Here is a 16088-nt window from a genome sequence, read left to right as displayed (position 1 = left end):
CACTTGCTGTGTGATTTTGAACAAGTTTCTTAACCTCTCCTGTGCTTGTTTATTTCATTTTGAAAATGGCAGGGTATCTAACTTCATAGGTTTCTTGTAATGGTAAGAGCTGGCAGTAAAGTACTCAGCATGAGGTCTAGCACATGTTAAACACTCAAAAAATAAGCTCTTGCTGTGCTCCCTCATAGTCACTGCTCTATCGTCAGGGGCCTTCTCTCAAATCCTCAAACACATGAAACTTTTCCACCACTGGGCCTTTTCCCTTGCTGTTCCCTCTGCCAGGAACACTTTTCCTCATAATTGACACCTTGTCTTTCATGTCTCAACTTAAATGTCAGTTCCTCAGGGAGGCCTTCCCTGACCTTCATGTTGTAGATTCCCACTTGCATTTTCTGTCACAGTACTCAGTTGCTTCAAGGTGCTGAACGTGGTACGTGATGTTATTCATTTGAGGAAGATAGCTGCACCCAGACTGTAGGTCCATGAAGGTGCAAGTTCTGGTTTTGTTCGTCAGATCACTGGTGCTGAGTGCAGTGGCGGTGGGAGCACACAGTAGGCATGTTAAAAAGTAAGATGCTGGGGCTGGCCCCGTGACTGAGTGGTTGGGTTCACGTGCTCCACTGCAGGTGGCCCAGGGTTTCGTTGGTTTGAATCCTGGGCGCAGACATGGCACTGCTCATCAAAACCACGCTGAGGCGGCATCCCACATGCCACAACTAGAAGGACCCACAATGAAGAATATACAACTATGCACTGGGGGGCTTTGGGGAGAAAAAAGGAAAAAATTTAAAAAAAATCTATTAAAAAAAAAGTAAGATGCAAGTTCTTTACTAAATCGGAGCATTAAAGTGAATTTTCAGAAGAGGGATGTGTCATAATGGATTTCTTTTTCTGACCAAGCAGAAAAGTGAGGAGCAAATACCAGCAGCATTCAAAATTTAGGAATAAAAGCAAAATTTTAGGGTCAGGATAATGGGACTGCCACAGTGGTCTGCTCAGCCTGCTTCACTTCACTTTCCAGCTTTCCCTTTTCTGAACTGTGTTTTCCTTAAGAAAAGGAGTCTGTCTGTCTGTTTTCCTTCATTTCCAGGACAGCACCCAGTATCTAGAAGGATGTGAGAATCTCTGGAGACCCAGGACCACTGTCGGAATAGCCAAATCATTTTTAATAAGTTCTCACTAGGTACAGTTATCTGCATAAAATCTGGCAAGATATAGAGGAGAAAGGCAGGTCTCTGCTCTCAGATTTACACTGACTACTAATAAGCCTTAAATTGCATGTGTCAAAGGTTGATCGTGACATGCTCTGCTGCCTTCAGTATTTATGAAGAATTTTGTATTCTCTGCTTTGCTTTCAGACTCTCTTTCCTTTTCCTTTCTGAAAAGGCCCTCACTAATTGTGGGAAACCACTTGGAAATAAAATCTCGAGCTTATAGCACAGTTTAAAAACCCTTGTTTAGCCTGTGATTCTTTCTAGTAGATTAGCCAAATTCGCTGGGCCTACATGGATTTGGAATGTGATGATGCGTCTCGAAGTTCTTGTAAATGTATTTTTTCAGGTTTCATTAGTAGACTCGCTGAATATACAGGTTTTAATGGTTTAGCAGTTCAAGGAAATTAGATGTTAAAGAACAAATCTATCTCACAATAATTAGTTCCTTTGACTCTTAAGAAGGGAACGTGTCTTTATATAATTTTGTGGATGATATGAATATGGCAGATGGATCAATTACAAACTATCTGCACTGACTGCCCTGTTGTTCGGTGGGCAGACCTCCTCACAACCTTGGTCTCCTCGCCAGCAGCGTCCCTTCCTCATCTCCCACCTTGGCCCCCGTCCTAAAACAATACCCACTTTCTTCTCTGCTCTTTCATCCATCTTTAAACTTGTGTGCTGCTTTAAGAGATGAAGAGGAATGATATTGAGCAGTACTCTCAACACTGTCCTTTGGATCTTCTACTGGTGAACATTTTTAAATTACAGGTCTTTTAACAGGAGTATAATTTTCTGGATTACACATTGATGCCAAAAATAGCACTCTTACCCAATAGATAACTGAGAAGTTGAAGTAATCTTTCCATTGAAAACTGGAAAGAAATTGGTTACCAGCTTATGACAGATGTAGGAATAAGATGGAGAACAGAATCTGAGACTCGAGCACTCAGGAAAATCTGCTGCTGGTTTAGGAACTGGTTATTTTAAAGTGTGGATCAAAAAGAAAGACACACACACGAGGGGCCGGCCACATGGCATAGTGGTTAATTTCACACATTTTGCTTCGGTGGCTCAGGTTCATGGGTTCAGATCCCAGGCATGGACCTACACCACTCATCAGCCACACTGTGGCGGTGACCCATATATAAAGTAGAGCAAGATTGGCACAGATGTTAGCTCAGGGCTAATCTTCCTGAAGAAAAAAAAGGAGGAAGATTGGCAATGGGCATTAGCTCAAAGCGAATCTTCCTCAGCAAAAAAAAAAAAAGAAAAAGAAAAAGACACTTTATGCACGTGGATATTGCTTTTGTAAGGAATGATGCAGCATTGCCTTCACTGTGAGTTTTAAGAATATATGATTACCTTTCTACCAGGAAACAGAAATATGGGTGCTAAACAAATTGAGAGATGGGCTAAAGATGGACTGAAGATTTCAAGAGGAAGACATAGCCAACATCCAAAAAATTACCCTTCAGACATTTATTTTCCCTCTCCAGTGTCTTTTTGGTTGTCAGTCACTATAGCCTATAAAAGTCTATTGTTCTGAGAATTCAGTCCTTGACCCGCATTTGTATACCTCACGCAGCAGAACTAAAGCTCTACAGGAGCTGGACCCCCCCATCTTTAGACAAGAATTTGTCAGCCTTACTGCCATTTGATTGTCTTTCTGGAAGGGTCTCAACTCCCATCCCATGCAGCTTATTAGTTGTATTTACACCAAAGCATGTGGATCTGCTAAGAAAATATGGCTTTTGTTTTTAATCAGTATCACTGGCTACTCTTATCATTGTACCTTTTAGAATTTATAAAAGGGTTTTACAATTATTATCTCATTTGTTCCCTACCACAAAGCCGTAAGTTATTAACCTATTTTGAAAATGAGGCACCTCAGAGTAGTTGTGCCTTACTTAGTCCTGGGCTATGCTAATGCTTAACTTCACGTCCAGAGCTGAACTATATTTCTATATATAGTAAGATTAAGTCCAAAATTATCCATTGCAACGAGATAAGGGGAAACGAGTATATTATGCGCTAAGTGCCTCTATCTGATGCTTACACATTTATCTTATTTAATTCCTGTAACCAAGTAGGATAAGCATTATTCCCATTTTACAAGCGAGGAAACTAAAAATGCTCTGTTTCTATTTTCTATTAATGACTTAACCTTCATTCCTGACAGTGGAGTTGTTTTTACTATATTTTCTCATATTCTAAAAATTCTAACATAGGTTAAAAGAAGCATTCCAATAAAGCTTTTTTTTTTTTTTCATATTGCATTTGTCCGTAAACATCCTCTTGTATGCCTAAGGAATTAAGGAATAAAAGTTTAATAGCTAATAATTCCTACTGTGTTAGTATCCTAATTCAAAAATATTTAGCTCTGGGGAATCACTGCTTTAAGGGTACAGAGTTTCAATTTGGGAAGATGATAGTTTTAATGATGGATAGTGGTGATGGTTGCACAAGTGAATGTATTTAATGTCACTGTCCTGTACACTTAAAATGTTAGAATCCTAAATTTTATGTCATGTATATTTTATCACAATAAAAAATGAAGAAATGTAGGAACTGGAGAACATAAAAGATAAGTCATACCAAAACCAAATACCAAAACAGGAATAAATCATTCCTTGTATGTAATTACTTTAAACATAAATGGATTAAACACTCCTTTTAAAAAGCTAGAGATTGGCAGAATGGATTAAAAAATAAAAACTTGATACATCTAAAAAAATATTTAGCCTTTTAACCATCTCTATTTAAGTAAGAGAGTTTACTGGGCTCTCTTCCCTGGGCACCTCTGTGCTCTCACTTACTAGCTTGAGAAGCCTCACTGCCTTATTTCTAGAGCCAGGAACCGTCATTAATTCTTCTAGCAAACCTGTACCCACATCATAGATAGGGAAAGTTCCCCACCACTGACCTAAAAAACCATTAGTGCTCATTTTCCCCCTTAGAATTAAGAAAACAAGGAATATAATCGATCTCAAGAGACCTAAGAACTTTAGATACTTTCAGAGGATTGTGTACATGTTTTTCTAGTGGATATGACCCTCAAAGCTGGAGTGTGAGAATTTTAATTGAATGATGTCTTTTTTTTTTCTAATTATAAAAGTATATGTGGTTATCGTAGAAAACTTGTACAGATATACCTAAATGAGGAAACAGATTTTACCCATATTCTCACAACTCTGTAAATATTTTGTTATATTTCCTTCCAGCCTTGTTTCTCTGTGTGTGTGCTTGTAAATACATTCTTTCATTTAGAATTGTACCATGTAGAGATAGTTTGTTCTTTGCTTTTTTTTAACCCAGCATCTCATAAACACATACTCACATCTTTGTCTACAATAATATTTGTCCTTCATGGCAATACAGTGTCATTAGATTAATCATTCTCCTGTGGAATGTTAAAGTTGTTTCCAATTTTTGTTATTGTGACTGATTTCATGATTGGTGCCTTCAAACAACAGTCTTCCTCCTCATCTCTGCTGTGTTTCCTTGAACAGCAATAAGTGGTTCAAAGGGTTTAGTATTTTTTAGGGCCCTCAATTACATATTTGAAAGGTCATTTTTGTCCCTTTCTTTTTTTTTTTTTTTTAAAGATTTTGGTTTTTTCCTTTTTCTCCGCAAAGCCCACCAGTACATAGTTGTATATTTTTAGCTGTGGGTCCTTCTAGCTGTGGCATGTGGGACGCTGCCTCAGCATGGGCTGATGAGTGGTGCCATGTCCATGCCCAGGATTCGCACTGGAAAAACCCTGGGCTGCCGAAGCAGAGTGTGTGAACTTAACCACTTGGCCACGGGGCCGGCTCCGAAATTAGAATTCTTGATAAATGGAATGCAATACAGGGTTATTTTATTTTTTAATTCACCTCTTTCTTGCCAGCTTGAAAATATTTTATACTGTCTTTCATACTGTATTGATTGAATACATTTTACTCCTATTGAAGAAAGGAGACTTAAATAAGTGAGTAAATCTTTTCAAGGTCACAAACCCAGAGAGGGGCAAGACTGACAGGACAATCATCCAGGAAAGTTTCTCAAGAGGCACCTGCACCCAAAGGACTTCCCATAGGATGTCTGTGCCTACAAAGATCCTGGGGGGAGAGGCACAAGGATTTCATGCAATGTAGTTCTGTTACTGGCTACAAACATAGGTTCTTTCCCTGCCACACAAGAGGGGCCAAATAAAAACTGGAACGCCAGGCTTATGGCAAGGTAAGGTTTTCATTTCAGATGATATCAGCTGGGAGACGAGAGTGAGCCCACAAATCTTTCTGTCTTGTCTCGTCTCCCGGAAAGATGGGAGGCCAGGGGTTTTAAAGTTTTGTGAGGAATGCGGCTGCTATAATTTCTTCAATGATCCATTGCTTGTTCAGTAGTGTGTTGTTTAGTCTCCACATCTTTGTGCCTTTCTCAGCTTTTTTCTTGTAATTAATTTGTAGCCTTATAGCACTATGATCTGAGAAGATGCTTGTTATTATCAATTTTTTTAAATTTGTAGAGGCTTGCCTTGTTTCCCAACATATGGTCTATCCTAGAGAATGTTCCATGTGCACTTGAGAAGAATGTGTATTCAGCTCTTTCAGGGTGAAGTGATCTATATATGTCTATTAAGTCCAATTGTTTTAGTTTTTCATTTAGCTCCACTATTTCTTTGTTGATTTTCTGTCTGGATGATCTGTCCATTGATGTGAGTGGGGTGTTGAGGTCCCCTACTATTATTGTGTTGTTTTTAACATCTTCCTTTAGGTCTGTTAATAGTTGCTTTATGAATCTTGGTGCTCCTGTGTTGGGTGCATAGATATTCATAAGCGTTATTTCTTCTTGATGAAGTGTCCCTTTGATCATTATATATTGTCCCTCTGTGTCTCTCTTTACCCGTCTTATTTTGAAATCCACTTGGTCTGATATGAGAATTGCAACACCTGCCTTTTTTTCCTTGCTATTTGCTTGAAGTATTGTCCTCCACCCCTTCACCCTGAGTCTGTGTTTGTCCTTGGGGCTGAGGTGTGTTTCCTGGAGGCAACAAATTGTTGGATCGTGTTCTTTAATCCATTTTGCCACTCTGTGTCTTTTTATTGGAGAGTTCAATCCGTTCACATTGAGAGTGATTATTGATGCATGTGGACTTAGTGCTGTTAATCTGTCGCTCATTATCTTGTTTTCCTGCGTTTCTTTTCCTGTGTGCTTTAGACTACCCATTTAATACTGCAATTTCTTATGCTGGGTTTCTTAGATTTTTCCTTATTTATGATTTGTGACTCTGTTCTGTACTTTATTTTAGCGTCTACCTTGAAGTTTGTATTTAGAATCTCGTGTATAATATAGTCTATTCTCTGGTGGTCTCTTACTTACTTGACCAATACTGATTTAGACCCTTTGCTCTTCCCCTCCTAAATAATTATTTTCATTTTTTATTCCAACTCATCTTATTAATTGGTAGTTAGAGTGCTAAGATCGTCCTTGTTTTGGTAGTTTCCTTACCTTTACCCTAATGCTATAGTTGAATATTTGCTATCCTGTTCTGGTTCTATCCATCAGTCTCCCTAGTCTGTGGATTGTGTCCCCTTTCTCCCTTTTTTCTTTTTTCAGGTATGAGAGCCTTCTTGAGGATTTCTTGTAATGGAGGGCTTTTAGTTACAAATTCCCTTAACTTTTGTTTGTCTGGAAAAGATTTAATTTCTCCCTCATATCTGAAGGAAATTCTTGCTGGATAGAGTATTCTTGGCTGAAGATTTTTATCCTTTAAAGCTTTGAATATGTCACTCCATTCTCTCCTAGCTTGTAGGGTTTCTGTAGAGAAATCTGCTGACAGTCTGATAGGGGCTCCTTTATAGGTTATTCTCTTTTTTTTTCTTACTTCCCTGAGTATTCTTTCCTTATCTTTCCTTTTTGCCAACTTTACTACTATGTGCCGTGCGGTAGCTCTTTTTACATTGACAAATCTAGGAGGTCTAAAACCCTCCTCTACACACATTTCTCCGCCGATCCCTAGATTTGGGAAGTTCTCTTCAATGATTTCGTTAAGCACACTTTCTGCTCCATTTTCCTTTTCCATATTCTCGGGAATTCCTATGATCCTTATGTTCTTACTCCTCATTGAATCCATTATCTCTCGGAGATTTTCCTCATTTTTAAAAATTCTTAGTTCTCTTTCTTCCTCTGGTGCCATTCAGCCTGTCTATCTTCAATTATGCTAATTTCCTCCTCTATGTTTTCTACACGGGCATTCAGGGAATCCGTATTCTGTTTTATCTGGTCCATTGTGTTTTTCATCTCAAGTAATTCTGTTTGATTCTTCTTTATGATTTCAATCTCTTTTGTGAAGTAACTCCAGAACTCAGCTTGTTTCTCTATCTTTCTCTCTACCTCATTGAGTTTTTTGGTTATAGCTGCTCTGAACTCATTATCACTTAGTTTACCTAATTCCAAGTCCTCAGGACTTAATTCTATGTTTTTATTGTTTTCCTTCTGGTCCGGGGCTTTTATAAATTGCTGGATGGTAGAGGAGCGGTTTTTTCTCATGGTGGTAGAATTCAGTTGCAGTTACAGCCTGTCGCCACTAGATGGGGGTCAAGAGCCACGTGTTATGAGCTCTCCGCCTTGGGGCAAGATCTGCGCCCACTGGCTTTGCCAGGGGGGAGGGGCTGTTACTCACACGCGCCGGTCTGGGTTCAGATCAGTTCTGTTCTCTGGTCTCCCAAGGCCCTTGATTTATGGGGTCCCCACGGACGGAACCTTTCCCCCCATCAGCGGGTCTCCACTGAATCAGCGGCAGGAGTCCTGGATGATCCCCTAGTCGCGCCGCCCTCCCCTGCTCCTTCCGGACCCGTGCCGCAGCGATCGCAGACTCTAGGGGAGGGAGCGATGTTCTCTCCTACCGTTCCAGCACCTCCGAGGATGTAAGCAAGGTTTATGATCTCCACCTTCTTGGTATTGTAGATCTCTAATGAGCTGGCATTATGTTTATTCTCTGAAATTCAGTTCTTCCAATCTTTTGTTGTATTTTGGAGGGGAGAGAATCCCGGGTCAGCTCACCCCGCCATTTTGCTTCGCCCCCTCGGAATGCAGCTGCTTGTAGAGAGGGGAAGATAAGGAATTCCACAGGTGGCTGCTCCTGGTTGTCTATCTTCGTGGTGGAGGGTGGGTTCCAGTGCCAGGAAGCTCTGGGAACCTTCAGTTTCTTGATATTCTCTGGACATCAATTTCCTTGTAATAAACTTCAAGGACCTGTGATTAGTCAGGACTTCAGTGGGAGCCCAGCTGAGGCCATCTGGGCGATTTGTAACTTCTATTTGGTTGTAAATCTCAGGGGGTCAAAGGTTAAAGAAACAGATATTTACATATGAGGGCTTTTGGTTTTAACCCCATATATGCTGGGTTTAATGTAGGGGAACTGATATCAGGGTCAGTATCAGTTCCAGGTGGTTATCATCTTCTGTCTTCTAATGTAAAATATCCAGACAAATCTAATCTTTAAAAAAGAGTCATCCATGGCTCTAGGGAATAATGATAGTTAAAATATTGGGTGTGTTTGAAATGCATCACAGAGGATGAATAGTTAATTATGATGCTGTGAATTGGAGAGGGGAATCTGGCATTTGGGAATATGGGGAGGGCTCTTGAAATTTAGGGACTTTTTGTTAGTCCTACGAAGAGCTATGCTGGGGGGACAGGATCCTGGAATTGAAACCCTACTCCCCAAACATTTGGAAAACTCAGGAGAAAACATGTACCCCTTGGTGAGAATGGAGGCACTGGGGACCCCACAGACTACAGCTCCTCCCATGCAGGAACTCGAAGAGACTGAGTCATGATTGTCCCTCCCCATGGTCACCACCAATCTGGGGAGACACAGGGTAGTGGGCGCAGAGCTGCCCAGCGAGGCTCCAGGGTTGAAGTTACTGTGCCCAGTGACAGACAGGACATCTGGGGTCCTGGCCACTGGCCCAATCCCCACGCTGTGGGCTGGAGGGGACTGAGGTCCAAGCAGCTCCATAAGGAGACTCAAATCCGCAGACACTAGAGGTGACGGTGAAGAGGCAGAGTCCCACCAAGAAGGGTTCCGACCAGGTCCTCTTCCCCATCTCCTCACCCCGGGGTCGCACACTCACCATTTCTAGGTCTCCTGGGTCCCGAGTCCTTCCTAGGACTCCTACAGCCAGTGCAGATCACAGCGTGACAGGCTGCAGCAGAGCCACCAGGGACCATTTAGGGCAGGTGACCAGTCATCCCCAGTGAGGCCTGAGAGAGAAGGGACGTCCACGCTGGTGTAGTGCATCACCCCACCCACCTGCCCCAGTGGCGCCCCTGATTGGACAGTTACCAAAGGCCTCGCCCCTTCAACCCGGAGTGTCAGAGGAACAGGAAGATGCTCGTTCAGCAGAACCAGCTTCTGACAGCGGGCCCTAACCTGTCCCCACCTGGGTCATTTACATTTAAACAGAACCTTTTCCAGGCCTGTGACTGACACTGTTACTTTCTCTATCTCTTTATGAATGTGTGGTCACAGGTGTGCGCAGGGCATTCCTGATTCAGTTTTAAGCTGGAGCAAGTACAGACGAGAGGGTGGCCCAGGCCAGGCCACACTGGAACAAGAGGGTCTTATGTCCTCTAGGGGTCAAGGGCTTGCGGTAAGACTGCAGTGCCACTCATGGAACCCTGCCCCTTATTTAGAAACACAGAGACTTATATGTGACCTCACCATCTGTGATAGTCTGGTTCCATTTCAATCTTTAATCTTTGACAGTGTTCAGCCTTCCACCCAGCCCCGCTCCACCTCCACTCATTAGATTCTTAAAGAATCCCAGGGTACTCGGCTCTGGTGGGAAGTAGGAATCCCACAGCCCTGGCTGGGCGCAGGGACTCTTCTCAGACCAACCACAAGGTATAAGATGTGTTCACCAAATTCTCAAGTTTCCATTTTACACTGGAGGGAAATTTATTTTAGATTAATTTTTGCCTTTGTCCCTAGAGAAGTTTGAAATGTAATGGTTATAATATCCCTAATGGAACTGATTCCTAATTTCACAGATATAAGAAAACTATAAATCATTATGTAATCGTGGGATGTACCTGGAAACCTTTTTCTCCACCTTTCTCATGGTATAATTGGCTAAAAATATTGTCTATACTTAAAGATTACAACCTGATGGTTTGATATATGTATACTGTAGACAGTGGATGAAGCATTCTCACCACACACACACACAAAGTAACTATGTCAGGTGATGGATGTGTCAACTAACCTGGAAATTCTAATAAGCCTCAGAGAGGAGATTGCAAAACTCTTTTCATTCCAAAGCTCTTAATGGATTTATTTGCATATATGATCAGCTTTGAGATATAATCTGTATACAGTCATGAACCACATAATGACAATTGGGTCCACGACTGACAGCATATGCCATGGTGGTCCCATAAGATTACTACCATAGTACTGATCCATTGTACATGAATCCAGATTTCCCATTTTTTCCCCCATTATTGCACTTGGTGTCATATCTAACATGTTTGTGCCAAATCCAAGGTCAGGAATTTTTTCCTAAGTTTTATTACTTTTGTTACAGTTTTAGTCTCATCTTTAGGTCTTTGATCCTTTTTGGTAAGTCATTGTATGTTGTGGGTTTTAAGGGCACAATGTCTTCCTTTTGCATGTGCTTATCCAATTGGACCAGCACCAATTTATGAAAAGAATATTATTTCCTCACTTTTGGTACCTTTGTCAAAGATCAGTTGCCAATAAATGTGGGGGTTTATTTCTCCAATCTCAATCTTCCACAGATCTCTATGTCCATCCTTGTGTCAGTACCACATGATCTTGGTTACCTTTCCTTAGTATGAAGTTTTAAAATCCAGAAGTGTTAATCCTACTACTTTGTTTTTCTGTTTCCAGATTGCTTTGGCTATTCTGATTCCCTTGCAATTCCATAGAATTTATTAAACAATTTTCCAATTTCTATGAAGGGTACAGCTGGGATTATGATGTACATTGCATTGAATCTTTAGATCATTTTGTGGAGTAATGACATTTCAACAATGTTAAGTCCTGAAAATCATGAAACTGAGATGTTTTTCTGTTTATTTATATATACTTCATTTCCTTAGGCCATGTTTTGTAGTTTTAGAGTATTCATTTTGTACTTTGGGTTTAGTTTGTTGTCCTTTTTCTATCTCCCTTGTTAACATCCTGGGATGTTTCTCCCCTGGTGTGTTTGGGCAACCCTAAAAGCTCAATCTTAAATTGTCTGTATCTTGCAATATTTTGTTTTAACCCACTGTTTTCACAAGGGAGCCTGTTGATAGGTGGGAAGGTATTAGGGGAGGAAAATGTTCTCATGTTATGATTAAACCTGTAAAGATTTGATGGGACAGAATCCCTGGACTGTGAACTTCAGAATAGGTTCTTAGCATTTATTCCTCCCCTATTGTCAGAGAGAAATCCTGAAGAGTCTGGGAGTTGTCTGACTTCTCTTTCCACAACCACATAAGGTTTTGGCAAATTAGTTTTCTTTGAGAGATGGACTAAGTTACAGAGCACAGAATGCTTTGTGTGTACATCAAAAAGTTTCCCCCCATTTCCTGCATGAAGCATGAGACAATTTTTTCCAGTCTCCACATGGACCTCCTTGGGTTCCTGATGGAAAAATACATAAATTTGGGGGGGTTCCCTAGGACTGGACTCTCTAACCCTTTTAACTCTCAAGCGAACTCAACCTATATCTCCAGCAAATTCATCATTAAGGGTATATTTGTTCCTAGAAGTTGCTGGCTCCAGTTGTTTCTCCTCCAAGTACGTGGTAATTCTCTATACTTGCTGGTCTCTCATTTGGGGAGCATTTGTTTGCCACGTAATCTCAAATCTCTCTTGGACCCAAGAAGAGATTTACTTTTCAAGTGGTTCAGTTTTTTTCTTGTTGTGGAAGATGAGATGATCTCTCAGAGCTCTTTACATATCAGAACAGAAACCATCCTTCACTTCTGTTGCTGTATTTTACTTTGTGAGACTATTCCATTTTCACTTGTTAATTCTACTGCTAGAGCCATGTGGGAGGCTTCAAAGTTTTTCTTTTATGACTAAGGCATCTAAAGACATTATCATACTGGAGTGTTTGTATTCAGGCTTCTTTTCATCATCTTGCAAAAACTCCCTACCCTGAATACCTGTTTGTCACTGAAAAGACACTTTCCATTGGTTACCTTCTGTTTTTTCCTTACCTTTTTGGGGGCAGGTTTAACACCCTACATAAAATGGGATTGAATGGCAGACTATGTCATCACATGCATCAAGTTAAGAGAAACACATTTATTACTCAAAGGTACTTTCTAAGGAGGGCAGGGCAAGGGTAAGCTGGTTGGGGAGTCTCATGCAAGGGAGAAAGGCGTATGCTTTAAGGTGTACAGGAGAAGAGTCTGCAGGTTTTCAAGATTTGACCTTCCTACCTGTTGGCACAAAAAGAAAATGGGCAAGTGTCACCCTTCCTGACTTATTTACCCATTGTGGGCCAGACAGGGTGAGCAGGTATCTAAAGCCGATGAAGATGCAGATAGCAACAGTGAGGTCAGTGTCTTTATTAAAGTTCACTCCTGAGGCTCATTGACTGAATGATGACATATCTCATTAAATGAATTTGAATTCCAATATTAACTGAAAAGCCATGTGAAAAACACAAGAAGTTATAATTAGGGTCACAAAGCCTCCAAAAATATTTGAATCCAGTCATCCCAGGGTGTTGGAGAGAGCCAACAAAGTGTGTCAGTGTGGTTCCAGAACACTTTTCAAATATGTTAGTAATGCTGTTTAATTTGCTCCCTCATTTGTTGTGTTCTTGGTGGCACCCTGCCAGTGCAGCCTGCCCACATGCAGCGAGCAGCACTTTTAGGGAACAGAGCTCTCCCTGGCTGGTTAATAAATAGTCCAACCCAAGGAGTCAGCAGCTACCATGGCTGCCAGGGGGTTTTCTTTCATGCAAAACATCTCAAACATAAGCTGTCTGCTCCATGTATTTTGAGTGTTTTGGACATTTCTTGATTGGCATTAAGGATATACTTGTTGAATGACATCATGTGTTCCCTGCTCAATACCAGTGACTCCCAGGACAATCAGCACATGAGTGCAAATGGTAGGTAAACAGCACATTTGTGTTCCATGGACTTAAGGGCTTTTGAAGGAAGGTGCCAGAATGAAATATTGACACACAGGGCACAGACTACAGGTGATGTTAGGAGGAAGACCTGGGAGTGGGATATGAATGGTGGCCAAGGGGCATGACTACAATAAACCAAAGACCTGTAGAAGTGACAGTTCTGACAGAAAAGCCTAGTATAGAAAGGCTCTACTTATAAGGTGCCAGTAATCCTGATGATCAGAACAAAGTAATAAGCCTGAAAGCCTGGGGATTGAATGTAACTCAAACAGCAGGCACATCTATTAGAAGAAAGCAGGTTTGTCTAAGTAAGGCATTAGGCCATCCTATGAGGGCTGCAGCCTGGGTCATAGAGAGGTACAAGATCCACTGAATACCTTCTTCAAGAGCCCAATGTTTTGTATTTTGAGACGTTGGTTGATAATATCAATAATTTCTAGATTGTCTTCATGAGTTATTGATTCTGGCTTCAGGAGGATCACGTATGACAGGATGAGTAATTTGTGTATAAAAGGTTCTACCGTGGTCTGAGCATAGCAAGCAGCCCAGCAGAGGGGGTGAGCAGCCCGACAAAGTCTATCTGCCACCAGCTGCAGGGACGCCTCCTCCCCGAAGACTTAATGTGCATGGATTCTATTAACTGTGACATGTTTTTCACATCAGGTGTGTTGGTCAGTCACTAAGTTGCCCAGGATAGGGGAGGGAAGTCCCTTGAACTTTGCCTAGATCTTTAGGTTAGAGGCCTCTTAACGGTTTCCTATCACTGGGGCCCAGGGGCCATCAGGTCTGAGATGTCAGTATGTGTCTCAGAAATTTGAGTGAATTTATCACCCTGAGCAATGAAATGAGCCTCTGCAGACTGAGGTTTAATATGTGCAGAGTAAGGAGTGACTTTGATTTGTACCTGGATATTATGAGATAAGCTATCCCAGAGTTCTTTATGACAAAGGGGATGACCTTGGGTAAGGAATTGTTGCTATTGGTGGGATAGGACAGCTAGTCATTGGCAATGGGGAAAGAATCTGTAAAAATGTGCAGATGATTTTGATTCTTGCCCAGGCAATTCTCTGTTGCTAGCACGATTACCTGGAGTTTGACTCATCAATCTGATCCAGTCTGTCATCAGGGCTGGCCTGTTTGATCTGGGGGAAGAACAGAGAGTCTGAAGTGGACCCCAACAGGTGTGGTGGTGCACACTGTGCATAAAGTATATGAACTCCCTGGTCATTCATGTGTCCCCATGTCACTCCTGAAGTGCCAATGTGTCTAAAAAGGAGGGCACCTCCTCCTGAATGTATTACATCAATCAGAGAAGAGGGGAACACACTTCCTCCTGTAGGGTGATACGCCAGAAGCACTATTTTTGGCTCTATGCTGTAAGTACCAGTCTCTTCAATGAGGAGGCCTCTGGTTAGCAGGCCTTAGGGGTCCTGCACTTAAGACCCAAGGCAAATGGGAAGCTGGCTGTGGATGATCATCAGCTCAGGCCCTGGGAGGGCCTCCATTTACAAAAAGGCTCTGTCAGTTACCATCGGTGGCTTCTCTAATTGTGTGCAGCACTGGACGAGGAGAACAGTTTAAGTACAAGAATGCCTCGGGCAATTCATGTCAACCACAGGAAGTTTGGAGACTCCTAGATGCCTAATAGAGGCTGCTAAAGCCTCTATGGGAAAGGACAGTGTGGAGGGAAATGTTAATGAAGTGACTTATTTTGACAAATTCTAGAGCCATTTGTTCCCCCATTCAAAGTCAGTCATGATTAAGTATTTTTGAATAAGCAATCAGATCTGATAAATACGTAATTTTTCTGGTCTCTGTGGCTGACAGAATGTGCCCATGACATGGGTTCTACCACTGTTTCTGTCACCCTCTCAGCTCACAGGCCCCTGGCATTGTCTGGTGGGAATTTTCCAAAGTGGGATATACACAGATTTCTAAAAATATTTCCAAATACACAGGCACGAGTAGGCTTGAGTTGGGAAACAAAGAGCTGGAAAGAGTCTATGGATGATAATGGAAAGAAACGACGCTGATGCACATGAGTGAGGATATCTCCAGACTGATCCCCTTTAGGAGACATCTTTTTGTTTCAGAACCACAGTATTTCTACAGATCTTTCCACGGAACCTGATTTAAACTCGGATTCTGGGAGCCCTCTCACTTCACTTAGTTGTGAGTATGAGATGAGGGCAGGTGCAACCCCAGGGGGTGTTTTCTCAACTAAGACAGGGTTGCAACAAAGGCCTGTTGAAGACTGAATTCTTCCTTTCAATACTTCAATTCTTCCAAAGAAGAATCCCACAGTGCTAGAAAGAAGTGCTGAATGCACAAAAATCAGGGATCAGGAGAGTTTAACTTTCCCCTAACGTATGAAAGTGATGCTGTTATTCATTTTCTATTAATTATATAAATACACACTATTTCAAGTATAGTTCTGAATTTTCACAAATGTACAGTAATCCTGCCATCAAAAGATGGAAAATGTGCTATCATCAAAAAGAACACTCCTGTGGTTACCACTTGAATAACACCCCTCCAATATGTAAGTTAACAGTAGAAAAAAATGGAAATGATTAATAAATTATTTGGCTCTGTAGTAAACCTTGTAGTTGTTACTGTTGTTTGCAACTTTTCCATAACACAGGTGGACATCTAAGAATATGGAAATGAAAACTGTGAACAGCAAAATAGGCTAGGGGACTTTGTCCATTATTGCAAC

Source organism: Equus quagga, chromosome 14 (genome assembly GCF_021613505.1).
Source record: "Equus quagga isolate Etosha38 chromosome 14, UCLA_HA_Equagga_1.0, whole genome shotgun sequence".
NCBI lineage: Eukaryota > Metazoa > Chordata > Mammalia > Perissodactyla > Equidae > Equus > Equus quagga.
The sequence above is the reverse complement of the archived record's forward strand: the minus strand, read 5'-3'. Positions refer to the sequence as shown.